Source organism: Bubalus kerabau, chromosome X (genome assembly GCF_029407905.1).
Source record: "Bubalus kerabau isolate K-KA32 ecotype Philippines breed swamp buffalo chromosome X, PCC_UOA_SB_1v2, whole genome shotgun sequence".
NCBI lineage: Eukaryota > Metazoa > Chordata > Mammalia > Artiodactyla > Bovidae > Bubalus > Bubalus kerabau.
In genome coordinates, this window is record NC_073647.1 from 152,598,515 (window position 1) to 152,607,373 (window position 8,859).

The 8,859-nt window shown below is 41.1% G+C and overlaps 1 non-coding gene across 1 annotated transcript; it reads left to right on the top strand.

Moving 5' to 3' along the window:
* Window positions 1–6,560: 6,560 nt before the first annotated feature.
* Window positions 6,561–6,633, top strand: TRNAG-CCC (transfer RNA glycine (anticodon CCC)). The gene has a single exon. It is a non-coding gene; the product is annotated as a tRNA-Gly (tRNA).
* Window positions 6,634–8,859: the final 2,226 nt, after the last annotated feature.

Here is an 8,859-nt window from a genome sequence, read left to right on the forward strand (position 1 = left end):
ATGTGCTGCAACTAAGACCTAGCACAGCCAAATAAACAAATACTAAAAAAAAGAAAAAAAAAAAGAACTCCTTGGGGTTGAATGTAGGGCTTTGGCCCAACTGGCACCTACATTACCTAAGACAACTCCACTGGCGTGTGCAATATACTTACAACTGTTGACAAATACATAAATGACACTTAATGCAAAAGTCTATAAGTGAACAACAGCAAACGATGATTAACATTCATAGGACATTGACTTTCTGCCTGCAAATTACTTTCCTTGCACTGACACATGGAAAACTCACATCAACTCCACAGATTAGGTATTATTATTATTGCTACTTTATAGCTAAGGAAACTGAAGTTGATAAAGTTTGAAAAACTTATCAAGACAGAAGATGGCAGAGTATAGTCTGTTTGCTTATTGAGTTGAAGTCAATCTTTAGGCCAGCTTTTCTCAAACTTGAGCATGCATCAGGATCAGCTCCTGGAGGGCTTGCTAAAACACCTGGAGTGGACTGTGGAATTAGCATTTCTAGCAAGTTCTCAGGGGACAAGAATGATACAGGCTTTGAGTCTACAGGCTAACCACTGCTCTAGGCTTTGCTGGCCGACAGTGAACAGAAATAAACACAGGTCAACACAACCTAAGGAGAAATGTAGGCCATGTTTTATACACTGAGAGCAATCTGGTACATTTTTCATTTTTATCAAGCAGACATGAGTGACCCAGCTTTACTCTTTCACTGTTTATTAAGCATATGATGGGATTGGGGCAGAGTGTGCAATGAAAGGAAGGGATGTCTTCTGGCAGTCTTGGGATCTTTCAAGAAATGGTGGGGGGCGGGAGGGAATGCCAGTAAAGTTATCTATTTCTGTGCAGATTCCAAACTGAAATACAGTTTGAAAACTGTCTCAAAATCAGAACATTATATCAACTAATGTGTTCTGAGAAAATGATACAGGGGAACAGAAAACACTTATGTGAAACTCTTTTTTTTTTTCCTTTCTATCCAAGCCCATGCCAGCCAGGAAGAAGGTGGTGGTGGTAGGTACCTGCAGTGGCCTTTAGGGGAAAAAACACATTCATTGTTCAGCAGCCCAGGCCTTCTGCAAGAGCACAGCCCCTAGCTGTGACATCGTGGTCAGCTGCTGCTCTGCTGACCAAGACCTACACAATACCCCTTGTCTCTCTCAGTTTAAGGTGAATGGATCTGGGCCGTTGGATTGGCCATCAAACACGCATTAGAACAATCCATTCAAGAAGCACTCGCACTGATCAAGGAGGAATCTCTGGTGAGAAAGAGTAGGCCATTTAAAGCGGAGGTTCTCAAAATTCACTGCAAAATGACATCACTTGGGGGAGTTTTTATAAATCCAAAGTCCAGGCCTTAGTCCAGACCCATTACAACAGAATCTGCAAGTGGATCCAAGCACTGGCATCTTTGAAGTTGCCCAGGCAATGCCAATGTGCAACTAAGCTTAAGAGTCAGTGCCCTGAGAATTTCCTGGATGCCGAGTGGTTAGGACTCTGCACTTCCACTGCTGAGAGCATGGGTTCAATCCCAGGCTGGGGAACTAAGATCCCACAAGGTGCGCAGAGTGGCCAAAAAAACCCAAACAGTCAGTGTCTTGAAGAACTTCTGATCTATTAAGTTGAATAAGATTCCCCAGGGTATCTTGCTAAAAGGCAGACTCCTCTGATTTAGTAAGTCTGGAGTGGGGCCTAAGACACTGCATTTCTAACAAGCTCCTAGATGGAATGTATCTCAAACGTATGAATAGCAGCAAAATGCCTAGCAAAGTTGTGCTCCACTGAATGCAAAGATATCCAGCTGCCGAGACCTTCTGGTTTGGCTGGAGTCAGAGCAAGCACCAGATCAAATCAAGACGACATCAGCCATTCAGCCCCATTGAGAGTGTTATATCCTGTCTCTGGTGAGGCAACAGCTGAAATCCTAATTTCTCTTACCAGGCCTCACTACATGAAATGCTCAGCATTTCCTAGCATAGAATATTGTGCCCTCTGGACAGACTGTTGGATTCGATGAACCCTCAGTAATCCCATGTTTACCAGCATTGCTCAGTGAAATCAGATTTCAGAGGACAGCATATTCTTCCATATGGTGTGCATGGGACTAAGCCTTGCCAATTAATTTTCTAAGTCATCAGGCATTCCCCTCTCCCTCCACCACCAGAATTCTGATTTGTACCAGGCGTATGTTATTCAATGACATCCTCCCCTCTCCCCGTCCATGCTAGCAATTCACCAAATATCACCATCTTCTTCCCTATTAGTCTACCAATCACAGCCTTCTGTGTTATTAGGTGCAGTCATGTGACTGGGTTGTCGCCAATGGAATGTAAGTAGAAATGATGTGTGTGGCATGCAGACCAGGCCCATAAAACCCTCTCCCCACTCTTCTAAGTGCTTTCCCCTCTGCCAACTTTGTGCAAATATGCTCAGCAACTTGGAAGCCATGTGCTACAGATGGTAGAGCCACAAGATGGAGAGGGAGCTTCCTGCCAATTATGAACACTTCTTTTTTGTCTTTATGGAGAAATGCAGTTCTTTTGTGTTTGAATCATCCTACCATTTGTAAGTTGTTTTTTGTTGTATAGCTGCTAAACATATTCTAATTACTATACCTTGCAACCATCACAATCTACTTTCCATGGACAAGCAGAACTTGGGGATATGGAGAGAGAACCATGAGTCACCCAGTTGACAGCACGGCCTGCACCCCATACTAGAGAGCAAAGTGTTTGTTGGAGGAATGAAAGAGAGTCCCTTCTTCTTCATGGATCCCTCTTACTCTGCCTCTCTGCTGCTAGACTGTTGCAAGAGGGCTTAGGAGAGTCTCTCTATGAAGAGAAGAGAGATGGTGAGCCAAAGAAGGACTGCTGAGATCTACTTTTTGTATTGGTTTTAAGAATGAGAATGATGAGATATGCACCCAGTGTTCATAGCAGCACTATTCACCATAGGTAAGACATGGAAGTAACCTAAATGTCCATCAACAGTGGAATGGATAAAGAAGTTGTGGTACATACATACAATGGAACATTACTCAGCCATGAAAAAAGAAAGAAACAATGCCATTTGCAGCAGCATGGATGGACCTGCAGATTATCATATGAAGTGAAGTAAGACAAAGAAAGACAAATATATGATATCACTTATAGGCGGAATCTAAAAGAAATGATACAAATGAACTTATTTACAAAGTAGAAATAGATCCACAGACATAGAAAACAAACTTACGGCTACCAAAAGGGAAAGGGGAAGACAAATTAGGAATTTGGGATAAGCAGATACAAACTAGTATATATAAAATAGATACTCAACAAGGTCCTACTGTATAGCACAGGGAACTATATTCAATAACCTGTAATAACCTATAATGGAAAAGAATCGGAAAAAGAATATATATAACTGAGCATTTTGCTGTACACTTGAAAGGAGAGAAGGTAGGGAGAATAAATGATGGTGATGATAAGCAACATGATTAACACATGCCATCACTGTTATACAGTTTTACACACACTACCTCATTCATTCTGCAGAACAGTTCAATCATTAAGTACTATTAATATTCTCCTTTCACAAAGGCAAAAATAGAGGCCCAGAGAGATGAACTTGACTACTCTGCTAGAGGCAGAGCCAAGAGGCAAACCCAGGCAGCCTGCCTCCAGTTCTCACGCTGGTACCCACTGTACTGGACAGTTTCAGGGTCTGGGAGAGATCCAACCATCAGTGAAAGGTAATGTGTGTGTCTGTAGTTTCTTCTCTGTCTTCCGAGTGAAACTTCAGCTGGACAGAGCAGGAACCTGGCAGAATCAGGGAACCCTAACAACTGGAGAACCCTCAATACATGTGGCATAGTCATATGAAGAAGCCCTTTGGGCAGCTCACACTTGGCCAACTATATAGTCTATTTTTCACCATTGCTCCTGGTTTAGACCAAAATAACACATTCAAACATAACCTCATGGGGACCTTAAATGAATGAATACATGCATGCATGTATGATAATAGGTTCAGTTTCTTTATTCTTTTTTTGCCACACTAGTGGTATGTGGGATCTTAGGTCCCCAACCAGGGATCGAATCCACATCCCTAGCAGTGTCTTAACCACTGGCCCATGAGGGAAGTCCCTCGGTTTCTTCCATGCCTATTTCCTTACACTTACAACTTATTTGTATCCTCATAATTTTTAATTTTTATTATCTTGAAAAATTATATAGCCAAAAAGTATATGCAATATATAAGTATATCTGAGGATAATAAAATGCACATCTCTGCATGCACAACCAAGCTGAAGATAAAAAACATTCTAGGATGTTTGAAGTGCCCTGTGTACCCCTTCTTAGTCTTACTCCTTTTCCTATTTGGAACCAGTCTGTTGCTCCATGTCCAGTTCTAACTGTTGCTTCCTGACCTGCCTACAGATTTCTCAAGAGGCAGGTCAGGTGGTCTGGTATTCCCATCTCTTTCAGAATTTTCCACAGTTTATTGTGATCCACACAGTCAAAGGCTTTGGCATAGTCAATAAAGCAGAAATAGATGTTTTTCTGGAACTCTCTTGCTTTTTTGATGATCCAGCGGATGTTGGCAATTTGATCTCTGGTTCCTCTGCCTTTTCTAAAACCAGCTTGAACATCAGGAAGTTCACGGTTCACGTATTGCTGAAGCCTGGCTTGGAGAATTTTGAGCATTACTTTACTAGCGTGTGAGATGAGTGCAATTGTGCGGTAGTTTGAGCATTCTTTGGCATTACCTTTCTTTGGGATTGGAATGAAAACTGACCTTTTCCAGTCCTGTGGCCACTGCTGAGTTCTCCAAATTTGTTGACATATTGAGTGCAGCACTCTCATAGCATCATCTTTCAGGATTTGAAATAGCTCAACTGGAATTCCATCACCTCCACTAGCTTTGTTCATAGCGATGCTTCCTAAGGCCCACCTGACTTCACATTCCAGGATGTCTGGCTCTAGGTGAGTGTGAGTGATCACACCTTCGTGATTATCTGGGTCATGAAGATCCTTTTTGTACAGTTCTTCTGTGTATTCTTGCCATCTCTTCTTACTATTTTCTGCTTCTGTTAGGTCCATACCATTTCTGTCCTTTAACAGTATATTTACAGCTAACCACCATCTTTAATGAAGCATAAGGAAATCTTGCACCATCTATGGTAAGTGAAATGCCCCTCCAGCATTTCACCTACCCACCACATTACTATTCATTACTTAACTGAATAATTTCACCATTAAGCACACATCCATCCTTGAGCCTAGTTCCAGGAGAATCCACTTTGCTTTATGTACAGAATCAGAAACACTGAGCTTAGATGCATGATCTGCATTCCCACTCCAAATTTATAGAGGTCATGTGCCCCCTCTGCATTTTGTTGAGATTTCTAGGGCTGTTCCACAATTTCAGGGTCCAGTCATCTTCCTGGAGAAATTTCACTACTTGCCTTGTAGAAGAAGCACAATCAAGCCAGAAGCCACCTCTGGGGCATCCTTACCTATCAAGAGATTTAAATCCAAAGCAAGAGGCAAACTTTTATGCAAAATGAATAAAACAAAACCAGGTTGGGGAGGAAGGGAAGACTGCAAATATTCTGACATATTTCAAATGCCAAAAGCCCACAAGTCTATTTTCATACATGCATGTATTCATTCATTTAAGGTCCCCATGAGGTTATGTTTGAATGTGTTATTTTGGGTCTCAGTCAGAAGCAATGGTAAAAAATAGATTATGTATTTGGCCAAGTGTGGGCTACTCCTTGTCAATTGCTTCCACCCCTGTCATTTGTCTCTCTCAACACCTTTACCCTGATTTATTGTCCTGTACTTAAAATGACATTGTTTACTTATTTTTATAATCTTATAATAAAAGTATTATATTAATTTTGATAATATATAAATTATTTACTTTAGCCTAATTACATTCTTTCTTCTTAACAAGATCTTGGTTACCTCTGTATCTAAGCTTCTCTCACAGTCTGTCATACAGTACCTGTTCAATAAATATTTGCTGAATAGTGAATGGATATATGAATGCAGAATTGGAATTTGAAAGAAAAATAAATATATAATTTTTTTACTCAAAAGTATGTGCTATTATTTAACTATGTCAACTCATTTTCTGCATTCATAATTAGGGACCAGGTAACATTAATCTAGCATTTAGCAGGACCAGTACTCTCCACATGAATAAGACAGTATTAACATTAGAACACAGCTGACTTTTGAGCAAAGAACTTTTCTATTAGGTTTTGATCACAATCGAGTCTCCTTCATCTGGACAAAAAGAAAACCTCCTTTGAGTTCATTTCGACCCCATCTCCCATCCCCAGAAAATGCTCCCCTTTCCCTCTCCCTTTAAACTACACTCCGTGTCTGAACTTTCAGCATGTTTTCACTTCCCAACAAGCCTTTCACCAAACAGCTTTCACTCATGTCATCACAATCTCCAACCGCTAAAACCCACAGAAACTCTTCTGCTCCCAACCTTCCTGAGCTCTTGGCATCATTAAATGCATCCCTTCCAAAAGCATCCTCGGGACTTCCCTGGTGCTCCAGTGGCTAAGACGCTGCACTCCCAATGCAGGGGGCCTGGGTTCAATACCCAGTCAGGGAACTAGATCCCACATGCTACAACTACAAAATTCTGCATAATGCAACTAAAAGACCTCGTGTGCTGCAACTAAGACTCAGGGCAGTCAAATAAATAAATAAGACCCAGAGGGATGGTATGGGGAGGGAGGTGGGAGGGGGGGTTCAGGATGGGGATTCATGTTGATGTATGGCAAAACCAATACAATATTGTAAATTAATTAGCCTCTAATTAAAATAAATAAATTTAAATTAAAAAAAAAAGAAGCATCCTGTTCATGGTGCTAGCATGACACTAGTTTTTCTGCTTGTCTCCCTAAGGCTCTGAATGCTCCCTCAGAACCCCCTTGTCTCTTCTATTTCACCTTGAAGTCTAGTTCATCCCCTTGTTTTCTCCCCTTTCTTCTTCCTCCCGATTTTCTACCCACGTCATTCATTCTCTGGCTTGTTTTAGCCATTGCACCTCCCTCGGCCATGGGTAGAAGACTTGTATGCCTAACTCTTAACTCTCCATCTTCATCCACTTGTGGCAGAAGCATCTCCATCTTAACATGTTGCAAACCGGATGTGCGCACTCTTTCTCCCATCCTAGGGATTCCTCTCTTTGGGGATGGTCCCACCACCTACCCACACAGTTTATCAGGAATAATTTCTGATACTCCTTCTTCATGTCCACATCCCAACCAGACAGTTAAACATCCGACACTGTATTTCACTCCATTCCCATGGCCCCATTAGTCTTCACTTGCTATAACAATATAAGCTTCCTTAAAAGCAATTTGTCTCCATCAATTAATTTACTAAAGATATCATTTTAAAACCCAAATCTTCTCATGTTTAAGCATTTCAATTTCTTCCAACTGCTCTTAGTATAAGACTCAAAATTCTTACCTGGGTATTTCACATTCTAATTCTTCCCTCCAATCCTCTGCCCATACCCGACATAGAAAACTCTCATTATGAAACTCTCAGTTTAAGTATATTTTCCACTGTAAACCCCTATCCTGATTCCCAGATAGGTGAGAGCTCCATTATCTGCTTTCTTAGCAGACTCTGTACATGGACATCACCAGATGGTCAACACCGAAATCAGATTGATTATATTCTTTGCAGATGGAGAAGCTCTATACAGTCAGCAAAAACAAGACCAGGAGCTGACTGTGGCTCAGACCATGAACTCCTTATTGCCAAATTCAGACTTAAATTGAAGAAAGTAGGGAAAACCACTAGACCATTCAGGTATGACCTAAATCAAATCCCTTATGATTATACAGTGGAAGTGAGAAATAGATTTAAGGGCCTAGATCTGATAGATAGACTGCCTGATGAACTATGGAATGAGGTTCGTGACATTGTACAAGAGACAGGGATCAAGACCATCCCCATGGAAAAGAAATGCAAAAAAGCAAAATGGCTGTCTGGGGAGGCCTTACATTTAGCTGTGAAAAGAAGAGAAATGAAAAGCAAAGGAGAAAAGGAAAGATATAAACATCTGAATGCAGAGTTTCAAAGAATAGCAAGAAGAGATAAGAAAGCCTTCTTCAGTGATCAATGCAAAGAAATAGAGGAAAACAACAGAATGGGAAAGACTAGAGATCTCTTCAAGAAAATTAGAGATACCAAGGGAACATTTCATGCAAAGATGGGCTCGATAAAGGACAGAAATGGTATGGACCTAACAGAAGCAGAAGATATTAAGAAGAGATGGCAAGAATACATGGAAGAACTGTACAAAAAAGATCTTCATGACCCAGATAATCACAATGGTGTGATCACTCACCTAGAGCCAGACATCCTGGAATGTGAAGTCAAGTGGGCCTTAGAAAGCATCACTACGAATAAAGCTAGGGGAGGTGATGGAATTCCAGTTGAGCTATTCCAAATCCTGAAAGATGATGCTGTGAAAGTGCTGCACTCAATATGCCAGCACATTTGGAAAACTCAGCAGTGGCCACAGGACTGGAAAAGGTCAGTTTTCATTCCAATCCCAAAGAAAGGCAATGCCAAAGAATGCTCAAACTACCGCACAATTGCACTCATCTCACACGCTAGTAAAGTAATGCTCAAAATTCTCCAAGCCAGGCTTCAGCAATATGTGAACCGTGAACTTCCTGATGTTCAAGCTGGTTTTAGAAAAGGCAGAGGAACCAGAGATCAAATTGCCAACATTCTCTGGATCATCAAAAAAGCAAGAGAGTTCCAGAAAAACATCTATTTCTGCTTTATTGACTATGCCAAAGCCTTTGACTGT